Source organism: Myotis myotis, unplaced genomic scaffold, assembly GCF_014108235.1.
Source record: "Myotis myotis isolate mMyoMyo1 unplaced genomic scaffold, mMyoMyo1.p scaffold_m19_p_6, whole genome shotgun sequence".
Taxonomy (NCBI): domain Eukaryota; kingdom Metazoa; phylum Chordata; class Mammalia; order Chiroptera; family Vespertilionidae; genus Myotis; species Myotis myotis.
Window position 1 is genome coordinate 52,127,585 of NW_023416368.1, and position 13,475 is coordinate 52,141,059.

The following is a 13,475-nucleotide window of genomic DNA, read 5'->3' on the forward strand; positions in this document are numbered from 1 at the left end:
CAATGGAATACTATACCGCTATACAAAAGAAGGAACTTTTACCATTTGCAACAGCATGGATGGAACTGGAGAGCATTATGCTAATCGAAATAAGCCAGTTTGAGAAAGATAGATATCACATGATCTCACTCATATGTGGGATATAATGATCAACATAATTTGGTGAACAAGAATAGATCCAGAGCCCTGGCCGGTGTTGCTCAGTGGATAGAGCGCTGGTCTGCAGACTGAAGGGTCCCAGGTTCGATTCCCGGTCAGGGCACATGCCCAGGTTGCAGGCATGATCCCCAGTAGGGGGCGTGCAGGAGACAGCCGATCAGTGATTCTCTCTCATCATTGATGTTTCTCTCTCTCTCTCTCCCTTCCTCTTTGAAATCAATAAAAATTTATTTAAAAAAATAGATCCAGAGACAAATGGCAGGGGAAGGGAGGTTAGAGAGCAACCAAAGGACTTGTATGCATGCATATTAGCATAACCAATGCATACAGACACTGGGGCGGTGGGGGCTTTCCCGGTGTGGGAATGGCTGCGGGGGTTGGGGGGGAGGTTAATAGGGGGGAAAAGGAGACATATGTAAAACTTTAGACAATAAATAAAAATAAATAAATAAGCTCTTCCTTCTCAAGAGATTGTCTAGTTTCCTCACAATGTTTAATATTAAAAAAACAGAAAAGAAAAACCCTATACATCTTAGAGATGTACGTACTGGACCCATTCAAACTCAAAACTAAAAAATTTCTCACTATCTTTAGAGTAGATAATTTGGCTCATTTTAATTGCTGGATCCTCACTTCACAGAAAGCTAAGTAGATTGAAGGTCAATATGAAGATTTATTAAGAGGCTAAATAAACATGGATCTTCTCAGAAGATAAGGAAAATATTTTCAGCTTACTGCCATATATGATTTTTTCTGATGTTACAGCTACCAAACCACATATTTTTGGGTCTTGTATGTATTCCACAAGTTTTTTAAATGGTCTAACATCTTGCTAAACAAAACATATTCTTTGAATCAGCTACATCAGCATCATCTGGGAGCTTATTTGAAATGCAAAATCCCAAGCCCAACCCAAACCTACAGAACCTGCATTTTTTACAAGATTCCCAAGAGATTCATATGCACATTAATACCTGAGAAACACTGCTATAAGGTATATTTAGTTAGACCCTTGGCTTCTTGTGCCTGTAGGATACATATACATAATATGAAATCTAGCAACTACAGTATACTATAACTTGAGGAACCAAGAAATTAATATTATGGACTCAGAAAACATCTCTTATCTCTGTCCCATTAATGCACGTATCAAGATTCCATTTAAACTCATTGACTTATACATAAAGGATGCCAGAAAAAAAGTCTGATCCGTTCTTCTGATCACGTTGAAACTGTCTGGACATTTGGACATGGGTTTGATGGTACACAGTGGAAATATTAAAAATCAGAACTTGCTTGAAGTCATTTACATAATTGCTGGCACTATTTCCATCAAATAAGGATTCAGGACAATATGGAGGCCAACACACGGCCGGTGCCCAGTAAATATCCCCACGTTAAGTGATAATTAGGCTAAAGTTACAGACTGAAGTTTGTTTCTATGGTTAGATCACTTGGACAAGCACAGTATGTTCAGGCTTATCTACCCCACATTTAGCACACTCCCCTTCTTGGCATTTCTCTCATTTCCTCGAAAAGCCTTTTCTGGAGAAACTTCAGATTAGAAGCCAAAGAAAATTCAGCTCAATTTGCCCTGCTCCCCATGGAGCTCCCAGTGACTGAAGGCTTTCATTCCCTACTCTCCCACATTAGTTCTGGCCATGCGTTAGCCACCATCAGCGTTTCCCTGGGTTTCACCATGAGGAAGCAGCGAACTTGCTGGGCTAGTCTAGACTAAGTTAGCAGACTGTGCTTTATTTTCACGGGCATTCATTTTGCTTTGCTTTATTTGTTATTGTAGTTGTTTTGTGTTAGTGTACTCTACTGATAAAAAGAAACAGCATATAACCTTAGTTGTATAAAGGTATGGTCAAATTTATAAATGTAAGATCTAGAAATATATAGTCCCCAACGTCTTACCACCCCAGCCCTTGCCCTTTACCTGTTCTCTGTCAAATTCTCCTTTCACACCCACAGCTTTTATAATATTTCATTTTTCTTGTACACTGAGGTCTATATCTACTGCCTTCCCTCTGAACAGAGGACCTTGCCTCCTGCTCCACAGAGAAGTTTGAGACTTGAAGGTGAGAACCCTTTTTGGCTTCTGACCCACTCCAGCCTCTATACATCCCTATCTTAACTTCCTTTCTCTATTCTCATCATATCCCATTTCCAGCTCCAGACGCATCCCTTTACCTCGACTCTTGATTCCTTTGGTGGTGGGTTGAATGGTGGCCCCTAAAAAGATATGTCCACATTCTAAATCCAGTAACTATGGATGTTGCCTTATTTGAAAAAGGGTCTTCAAAGATGTGATTAGCTTAAGGATTTTGAGATTATTATGGATTATCCAGATGGGCCCTAAATTCAGTAACAAGTGTCCTTGTAAGAAAGGCAGAGGAAGGTTTGAAACAGACAGAAGAGCAGACACAAACACACAGAGGACAAGGCAATCGGAAGACGGTGCCAAAGGCTGAAATGATGGGGCCACATGTCAGGGAATGCCACAAAAAGCCAGCACCCACCAAAAGATGGAAGAATCATATTCAGGCTCTCCCCAACACCCCCAAGCTCCAGAGAGAGGCAGCCCTGCCAATACCTCAATTTCTGGCTTCCAAGACTATGAAAGAAAATATTTCTATTTTTTTAAGCCACAAAGTGTTTGCTAATGTATTATAGCAGCCACGGGAACTCAATAAACAGTACCTTCCTTAGCAGAGGAAGACCTTTCTCATATGTGTGTGTGTATATATATATATATATATATATATATATATATATATATATATATTTTATTTATTTATTTTTTTTTGCGGGCGCTAGGACCAATGATCACCAGCTGCCCAAGTACCAAAAAATTATGCTTCCAAAATCTCTTGATGTCGATTCCGCACGTAGAGCAATCAAACTGCTCTACATGTGCCACTCACTACAGAAGCCCTGTTTTGCTCCTATATTTTTAATCTTTCTACTGCCACTTTTCCCTTCACCATTCATCCTTGCAACTTTCTGCCATCTTAAACACACACACACACACACACACACACACACACACACGAAAATAAAACCTCACTAAATGTGTAATGATCCACCACACACAGAACACGAATACCGCCTGCGGCCTTCAAGCCGCGTGGGGTGTGCTGGATGCACAGAATGATCATAGCACCTCTTCCTGTTGCACCCATTTTACAGACCAGTAAGTAATTTAAAAGATTTTAAATTCAAATAAGCAAGTATTCTAAATTATAGTATATATGTTGCGTTAATATCAAAGGCAAGGTGTTCAAAGAAAATTCAAGCATGACTCGGACCACTTTGGGCTAAAGTGTAAACATCCCAAGGTGGACAGATTTAGTGTTTGTGTTCTCTAGCATGGAGAGCCCTTAGTGAAAAAGTTTTAGAAGTTATGTTAGAGACTGTATTTATTGTAGGTAATAAAATGGAACTCATGATTTGGATAGTACTTGCTAGGAGGCAGGGAGTCTGCATAAAAGCTGTGTATCACCTAAGCCAAAAAAATCCAAAATAAATTCTGCGATAATTCTTTAAGAGAGAGAGAGAGAGAGGGAGAGAGGGAGAAAGGGAGAGAGAGAGAGAGAGAGAGAGAGAGAGAGAGAGAGAGAGAGAGAGAGAGAGAGATTCACCATAGAATTCTTTTAAATATGAAATTATATGACATTTAAAATACAGCTTATATATAAACATATGATACTCTAATTTTTCATAAATCAGAACATTTTTATACCTTTTGATTTCAGATCAAGTTTAGAGTCATAATGACAATTCAGAGATCTAAGTTTGTACTGGGAATGTGAGCTTTGCCTGCACACTTGCTTCTAAGCTGTAGAGAATTGTCAAACTAGGGAAGACAGTGAGCCCTGAAGTTTCTATAAATCCTGAGTTGAAATAAAGATTAGGTAAATTTTAACAATAGTTGACCCTAGTTATACAGTACAAAATACTTTTTTAAAAAAATTATCAAGGTTTTTCTACTACAGAAACTTTTTAAAATATATATTTTTATTGATTTCGGAGAGGAAGGCAGAGAGATAGAATCATCAATGATGAGAGAAAATCGGTAGGTTGCCTCCTGCACGCCCCCCCGCCCCGCCCACCCACCCCCCGCCCCCACTGAGGATCGAGCCCACCACCTGGGCATGTGCCCTGACTGGAAATCCAACTGTGACCTCCTAGTTCATAGGTCGATGCTCAACCACTGAGCCATGCTGGCTGGGATATAGAAGCTTTTTGAAAGTTCTTTTTGCTAAAGGAAGGAACTGTCAAAACATGCTACAAGAGACCAACTGTGGAATCTCTTCCTGCCACCTTGGAGTCCACTTGGAGATGCATTCATGTGTGAATGTATGTATATAGATTTTATGTGTGTGTCAGTTAGTATGTATATCTAGCAAATAACTTCACTGTTTTATGACACTTCCTGAACCACCAGTTAATAATTAAGTAGCTACAAGAGTTAGAAAACCGGAGCAATCCAAAAACACAGGGTGGAAGCTGCTGAAAAATTATAAGTTGCTCAAAAGACTATCCTGGGTCGATGCAAGAGGAAAATCTGAGAACATTTTCTTTAAAAGAAACAATAAAAGGAAACAGAGCATGCAACTTCAGAGCTCAACTCGTGCCTAAGCTCTTTGTGTGGGATCTTTCCATTCCAACACGGAGCCCCCAAGACAAGCACACAGCAATCCCTAAATCATGCTCATCTTCTGGGGAAAATATGTAACAGACACAGCCTTCCTCAAGGAGATGTGCAGGTCAGGCCAAAACACAATGGGTGTCTCCCATCCTGCAGCCCAAAGTGTTTAGACACATAATATCTAGTGAAAAGGACACTAATGGCCACCTTGCTGAAAAGAAAGGATGCAGATGTAACAAGAGAACATGTGACTTAGGGAATGTGAAGGAGGAAAGGGACTCTCATAACCGCTTGGAAATTATACAGACTTTGTGTGTGGTTCATTTTCTTTTTTACTGGGTGGCAGGCACCACCTCCTTTGCCCATGATCATGACTTCACTGAGGAAGTGCAGGTGCCTGGTTCTCATAGCCACCGCACCTGAGCCCACCAAATTGTCAAGTCCCTGCTCTAGCAACGTCAGAAATTATTTTTGTAGCCAATATGGCGTCTGAAGGACACCTCAGATTTCTATTCCTATTTTCATTCTACATCTTTGGGTGACAAAATCTATTATAATCTGTATAGTAGACAATGTGGTCTTTGAAAAAGAGTATTTAAATATCTCTTTTAGAACATCAGTCTTCTGTAGATTGCCTGACCTCTATTTTATCTTTTGATGTGCATTTCAAAGTAATTTCAGAACCCAAAAGAAGGAAGACAACGTTATCACTGTTGTGCCCTACCTTAGAGCAAAGACAAAGAACTGATAGAAACCTCCGCTCCCAGGCCCTAGGTGTTTATAGCAGCCAATCTGTATTTTCTGGAAATCCTCTCAATGTGGTATGTATTTGAAGCTATAAGGTGCAAGTGCTGGAGAAAACCCAGCTCTTTTCTCAGTGAAATGACCTGTTATTCTGTGGAAAGAAAGGAGGTGTTTCTCTGACCACCATTACACCTGCTATGCTTTGCTGAAACTCAAACCACCCTCCCAACCCCACCCCACCCCCACCTCGCACACCTGGGAGCTGGCTAGCAAAAACACACTTGGGTTGGGTGTGGGGGAAGAGTTAAAATATAACCATCTTGGTTCCTGGGTAAATAGCTCTTGCAAATGTCTATGGTTTTCTGTGCATAATTGAATTTGGGTCTAACTATACGGTAGAAGTATCCAAAACCTTGGGCTTTAATTGACACACACACACACATGCACACTCAAACACAAATTTAAAGCTATTTGGCAAGGCATTTTGTTTTTAACATTAGTGACATGCAGCCTAACAGTGTTCTTACTGTAGTCCTGCCCGAAAGTGATCGCCTTTCTGTACTTTCCTATGACAAATTTATTTTCCCTATATGCTTTTGTTGGCTAGCAGCTCTGGCATGACTTGACTGACAATGAGCCAGAAGATCTGAGTTTGGGGAAAATGCATGGCTCTCAAGCCTTGGCACATGGTAGATAAGTGCAGAGCAAATGCTAGGCATTCAGGCACAGCCCTGTGTGTTGGCCTCCTGAGCTCACCAGAGAACACTACAGACATCGGAAGAACATGACATACCCCACAACTTGGGGACACAATGTGTGTGTGTGTGTGTGTGTGTGTGTGTGTGTGCGTGCGCGCGCGCGCGCATTTCAATGTTAAAACAATGAAGCAATTACTAACACTTCTATTAGCTTTGTTAGCTAAATAATGGGTCATATGCTACAGTTTTCTATAGTCCCTATAATTGCTGTCCTGCAGGAGCTGAGAAAGAGTCCCTTTTCTCTATGAAGTGAGGAGGTACCAGGGGTGGGCAAACTTTTTGACTCGAGGGCCACAATGGGTTCTTAAACTGGACCAGAGGGCCAGAACAAAAGCATGGATGGAGTGTTTGTGTGAACTAATATAAATTCAAAGTAAACATCATTACATAAAAGGGTACGGTCTTTTTTTTCAATAGTTTTATTCATTTCAAACGGGCCGGATCCTGCCCGAGGGCCGTAGTTTGCCCACGGCTGATATCAGCTCCAAGGATGAAAGTGATAAGGGTTAAAAAAAGTTTATCCTGAACCCTGGATTATGAAGGTACTAACAGCAAATTCTTCAAAGAAGAACATATATGTAATCTGGGATGGCAATCTAATTAGGGTATTAGCATTTGAAATTGATCTTTTAATCTAATACTGTAGAAATTAATCACAAGCAATGAAGGAAAGATAAGCATTACATAACAGGTGAAAACAAGGTATTTCAGCATATACGACCTAGAAAAGAGATCCAAAGATTTCCAGTTCAATTAATAAAAGTGAGCATGGGCATGCATGCATACACACATGAAATTTGTGTGTGTGTATGGAGTGTGTGTGTGTGTGTGTGTGTGTGTGTGTGTGTGTGTCTGTATTTACTCTCATTCTAACAAATAGTTGTCTTCATCAGAATCTGAGTAGGTTTATTCAAAAGATGAATAGGTCTGACATCTGGCATGTGATTAAGCCCATCACTGCACTAATAAGGCAATGATTTGTAACACTTTTCTAGACCACAATTGTCTGAGAATAGCAAAATGCTAAAAGTTCTTCCCAGAAAAACAAATATGCACATCAAATTTTACACAAAATTTCAGAGTTCACAGACCTCCATAAAACCTTGCATCAGGTATTACTGGGTACATAAAAAAAAAAAAAAAAAAAAAAAAAAAAAAAAAAAAAAAAAAAAAAACCCGAAACAACAAAAAACAAAACTCAAATGGAATAGCCTAAATTGATGCTACTTAACTCAAAATTCTTTGGGTCAACAATTTAGGCCGGACTCAGCTGAGCAGTTCCCCCTCCCCTACCTCTTAGATGAGCCAGAGGTCAATTACTTGTGTTGCTTATGCTTCTGGGTGCTGGCTCCTGGAGGCTAGGACCCCTTGGCTCATTTCATGTGGTTTATCATCTTCAAGCAAGTTGCCTGGACTTATTCTTATGGTGGAGACAGGTGTCTAAGAGAAAGTTGAAATGCTCAAACCTCCTAAGGCCTATTTCTCATAATTGGAGCTACTGCCTCATTCTTTTGACAAAAGCAGCTCACAAGGTTAGCCCAGATTCAGGAGGCCCAGAAATAGACTTTATCTCTTGATGAGATGTTAAAGGCATATTGCAAAGGGTATTATTATTACAAGAAGGGATAGAGAATTAGGACCAATATTTCAATCAATTTACCATATTTATGATGAACCTAGCTTGGCAATTTTCTGCATGAATACGGGTTAATGTAGTAAATGTAGTAATAGGGGTTAAAAGTAAAAGCAGGAGCTGTTGTCACTGTGATATACAAGTACAGAACTCAATAATTGTTTGACATTCCAGAAGCTGTCTTCACGCCAGGTCCAAAGCTCATAGAATACCTTTCCTAGTGGCAAGCAAGAAATCTTCAATGTGTGTGTTGTTGTTTTTTCCCTGAAAGATATGTTAGAAAATAGATATGCTCCACATAGCTCACTTTGCTATTATTGAAACAGGACATCATTGATCGCACACACATTTAGTGGGTGAATGTTAGCAGTATTGATGGACTAGCACACTAAAGTGACACTGGATATTCTAAATGTCTGTGTCAGATTTTATGCCCAACTGGATTGAAGTGGTATGGGACTCCAAGTCTTTCCATGCATGTCATCATTCTTTGGGGGAATCTTACAGTAAATAGCACTAACTATCTCACTAAACCAGAATCCTAGAAGTCAATATTTTCAAAAAGCTTAGGAAAACTTCAGGACAACTAAAATGTCAAATAGGAAATATTTAACTCATAATGTACCTTGAGTGTGTGATGATTCAACCAGTGATTGGCGTGGCATCAATAGTTGTAAATAGGTCTGAGTATGGTTATATTTTCCTCTCCAAAAAAGAAGAGCAAAAAAATAACTGACATTAGGAAATTGAGTGAATAAACTGAAAACAGTTAACTGAATTTAGCAAAATGTAAATCCTTTATTCAGGTACATTTAGTTTACATCAAGTCTCGCTTTGCCATTACCAAAGGTTTAGCAAGTTAGAAGAGTATATATGTCTAGTTAGAAGAGATCTTCTTTGATACTCCAATGCTCTAATTCTTCATACTTTTTTTTTCTATTATAAGAGATTTGGAGCAATGGCTGAATCCACTTGAATGAATTCTCCATCTCAATTCCCTCTCTATAATTCTGTATTGGTTTTCTGTTGCTGCTATAACAAATTACCACAAATTTTGGTGGCTTACAACAACACAAATTATTATCTTATAGTTCTGGAAGTCAGATGTCTGAAATGTGTCTCATTGGGTTAAAATCAAAATGTCAAGGAACTGCATTCCTTTCTGGAGGCTCATTTTCTCACCTTTTTGAAGCTTCTCCAAGCTGCCTGCATTTCTTGGCTTGTGGCCTCCTTCCATCTTCAGAGCCAACAATGGTTGGCTGAGTCTTTCTCATATCAAACTACTCTGATACTGATTCTTCTTCTGTCTCCCACTTTCACTTCTAAGAACCCCTGTGCTTACATCGGACTCACCCAGATAATTCCAAATAATCTCCCAATTTCAAGATGAACTGATTAGGAACCTTAAATCTGTCTTCCACCTTAATCCTCTTTGCCATGTAACATAACATATTCACAGGTTCCTAATTAGGACATGGATGTTATGGGGAGCCATAATTCTGCCTCCCACCCACTCCTTTTCTCAGGCTACATTAGATATTGATGCCTAGCAGTGTGAACCAATTCTTCCCAAGAGAGGCTTTGTAGCACATGCTTATGATATCAAGGAGCATTTCTTCATGATGGAAAATCATATCTTTCCAATGCAGATTCTAGAAATATCAACTATATCATAATTGAAATGTAAAAAAATCAAGTATCATGGTTTTCAACTATAATAAGGGTCATTTGAAAGAATATAATTGGAATAGTTTATATTTTTTATAAACTACATATTACTGATAAACTATATATATAGTTTCTATATTGTTGGTCAACTAAACTATATTATTGATAAACTATATTCCATTAAAAAAACTGTCTCCATTAAAAAATGTTCACTTAAAAATGATGTGGCAGTTTTTAGCTATTCCCATTCAATGCATCATGCTTGATTGGTAAGTTCCTCTGTTTACTTACTACAAATCCTCTGTAAGTCCGCTTCTTGTTTTTACCTCTTTCTTTTTCTGCAAAGTATATGACAGTAATCGCTGCCTATTTTGAGGTAATGATCAATGCCTTGGTTTAATTTTTTTCAAATTACTAAATAAAAATCAGCAAGATTAGGCTTAGTACTCAACTTATAATAAACTGCTACAAAAATGATCCTGCTCACTTGCAAGCCGACATGAGGATTATTTCTGGCCTGTGATCTAATTCTTGATCCTTTTAGGGAACAGCAAGTATAATCTAGTCCCATAGATAACAAATATTGTAGGATAAAGGCAGGAGCTCTAAGGCCCGAGAAAACGGAAAAATGAATTACCAAATAAGAAATAAGAAAAGAAATAAAAAAGATCTAGGAAGTAAGGAGAAGATAGCAATTGCAAATAAATGAGAGGGGACATTAATTTCCTTGGGATTTAAACAGTAGTTATATAGTGGCTGCCTTGTTTTTTTCACTAGGTTTGACTTAGTCTGAAATTTTGGTATTAAATAACATAATGTGGTATTGAAAGCCCAAGGAAATACGTGAATAAATTAAAGCCAACTTGAAAGTAGGGTCATTATGTCAAGCAAAAGGGTTTTGTTGTTGTTGGGCTTTTTTGCTGATATTCCATTTGAAAAACTATGTCTCCATTAAGAAATGTTCACTCAAAAATGATGTGGCATTTTTTCGCTATTCCCATTACATGTAGAAATTTGGGAGGAAAACACAAACAGTCATGAGTGTGGACAGTAACTATATTTATATAAGTCATGGGTGGTCTTCTAGTTTGTTCAGTGTCTCCTCCTCAAGTGAGTTCTGATCAAAGAGGAGAACTTTCCATGTACTGAGCCATTTGAGTTTCTGCAGCCATGCCTTCTCTCATTCCACTCCTTCACCCAGAATATCTTTCCCACTTTTTCTTCAGAATAATTCTGACTCCACCTTTAATCCTGAATTTAGGCATCACTGTGTCTGAAAAGCATTCCCTGGCAGCACCCCGCCTATAAAGCTATGCTCCCTTTTATCACTACACATGCTGCATTGTAGTAGAAAGAACTGTTCACTTGTCCTCACTTCACTCCCCAAATCAGTCTTCCTTCTACTTGAAGGCCAGGTCCCTACTGTTTTCATCATTGTACTCTCACTGTCTGACACACAGTGAGTGATCCAGAATTGTGAGTTGAATAATAGGTAATGTTATTACTTACAATAAATAAGTGAAGGAAGAATGGTAGGAAGGGATGGAAGAAGTTTGGGAGAAAAGATACCAAACCGTGCCCAACCATAAAGGTTTTCTGTGTCTATAAGAGAAGTGTTACTTCTCACCATCCATGATTTATAAAAAAGGCATTTATTGACAGACCTTGGCCATTCTCAGCATAGTCCATTTTCACAAAATAGCACAGATTATACAATGCTCTTCTGTGTAATTCAAGAATGAGTCCACTCAATCACTAGCAAGCAAGCAGAATGGCCATGTGAAGAAGAAACTTTAAAAGAATTAATTTGCTTCTACCAGGGAGAGATGGAATAAGCAGAGATGTGGTCTCTCCTGCTCTTGATAAGGCATTTTGATTGTTTCACATGACAGAGTTAAAATCATTTAGAAAAGTGGGCTTTGGACCACATGTATATTAAAGAAGTGAATAATTGTATGGGTTCAAAGGGCATTTATCAGGGATACAATATTAATTTGGAGAAACCTTCCTACCTGTCTGTCATAGGGATAAACCCTACATTTCTTATCTTTACTAATGTCCAGAGTAAAGAAATTGAAAATATACAGTTGTATTCTATTAAAAAGAAAGAACTCTTACCATTTGCAACAGCATGGATGGACTTGGAGAGCATTATGCTAAGCGAAATAAGCCAGTCAGAGAAAAATAAATACCACATGATCTCACTCATTTGTGGACTATAACAAACAACATAAACTGATGAACAAAAATAGATCCAGAGACAGAGAAGCATCAACCAGACCATCAAACTTCAGATGGAAGGTGGGGAGCAGGGGGAGGGGTGCGGTGCAGGGTAAGAGATCAACCAAAGGACTTGTATGCATGCATATAAGTATATGGACATGGACACTAGGGGGGTGAGGGCAAGTGCTGGGGGGTGGGGGTGGCAGGGGAGAGGTCAATGGGGGAAAAGGGAAACATATGTAATACTATATGTAATACTTGAAACAATAATGAATTTAAAAATGAACATTAAGTGCCCTCAGCAGTCCCGGATCTGTCTGTTGCTTCAACAGTGTTTGGATGGAACAGACACAGGGACGCCCCTTCTCCCAGCCTGGGGCCACTCTCCTGCGTCTTATCCAGTCACCACCTTCAGAACCACCTCTAGGACCAGGCAGCACACCAGGTTTTTCTCCTACCTTAGCTCCTTATTGCCGGACAGCCATGAGCTCCCAAATTCCTCAGAATTATCCCACCGAGGCGGAGGCTGCGGTCACCCGCCTGGCCAGCCTGCATTGCGGGCCTCCCACACCTCCCTCTCTAGGGGCTTCTATTTCGACCAGGACGATGTGGCTCTGGAGCGTGTGGGCCACTTCTTCCCCCAGTTGGCGGAGAAGAAGCCCGAGGGAGCTGAGTGTCTCTTAAAGTTGCAAAACTAGCTCAGTGGCCGCATTCTCTTCCAAGACGTGCTGAAGCCTCCCCAAGATGAGTGAGCAAAACTGAGGACACCATGGAAGCCGCTTTGGCCTTGAAGAAGAACCTGGACCAGGCCCTTTTGGAGCTGCAGGCCCTGGGTTCTACCTGCACAGACCCTCAGCTCTGTGACCTCCTGGAGAACCACTTCCGGGGTGAGGAGGTGAAACTCATCAAGTAGATGGGCCACACCTGACTAACATCCGCGGGCTGGCCAGCCCCAGGCTGAGCTGGGCAAGTATTTCTTTGAAAGACTCACCCTCGCCCTAGCTGGTTTAGCTCAGTGGATAGAGCATCGGCCTGTAGACTGAAGAGTCCTGGGTTCGATTCTAGTCAGGAGCACATGCCTCGGTTACAGGCTCAATCCCCAGTAGGGGGCGTGCAGGAGGCAGCCAATCAAAGAGTCTCTCTCATCATTGATGTTTCTATCTATCTCTCCCTCTCCCTTCCTCTCTGAAATCAATAAAAAAAGTATATTTTTTAAAAAAAGAAAAAAAGAAAGGCTCACCCTCAAGCAGGACTAGGAGCTTTGGGGCTCAGAGGCCTTTGAGAGGCCCCTCTGCATCCCTCTGGTGTCTGGCTTTTACCTGAGCCGCTTTCCGAAACTGCTAGCCATTGTTTTAACCACCCTGAAGCCCTCTCCCATGCATTGGACCAAATGAAACAATAAAGCTTTTTGCAGGAAAAAAAAAAAGAACATCAGCCCTAGCCAGTTTGGCTCAGTGAATAGAGTGTTGGCCTGCGGCCTAAAGGGTTCCAGGTTCAATTGTGGTCAAGGGCATGTACCTTGATTGCAGGCTCCTCCCTGGCCCAGGCCCTGGTCAAGGGCGTGCAGGAGGCAACCAATCAATGTGTCTCTCTCACATCGAAGTTTCTCTCTGTCTTGCTAAAAGATCAATGA

The 13,475-nt window shown here is 40.2% G+C and overlaps 1 non-coding gene and 1 pseudogene across 1 annotated transcript; one reads left to right on the forward strand and one right to left on the reverse strand.

Moving 5' to 3' along the window:
- Window positions 1-2,971: 2,971 nt before the first annotated feature.
- Window positions 2,972-3,105, reverse strand: LOC118659500. Its single transcript, XR_004968610.1, has one exon. It is a non-coding gene; the product is annotated as a U11 spliceosomal RNA (small nuclear RNA).
- A 9,220-nt stretch (window positions 3,106-12,325) lies between these two features.
- Window positions 12,326-12,844, forward strand: LOC118658449 (annotated as a pseudogene).
- Window positions 12,845-13,475: the final 631 nt, after the last annotated feature.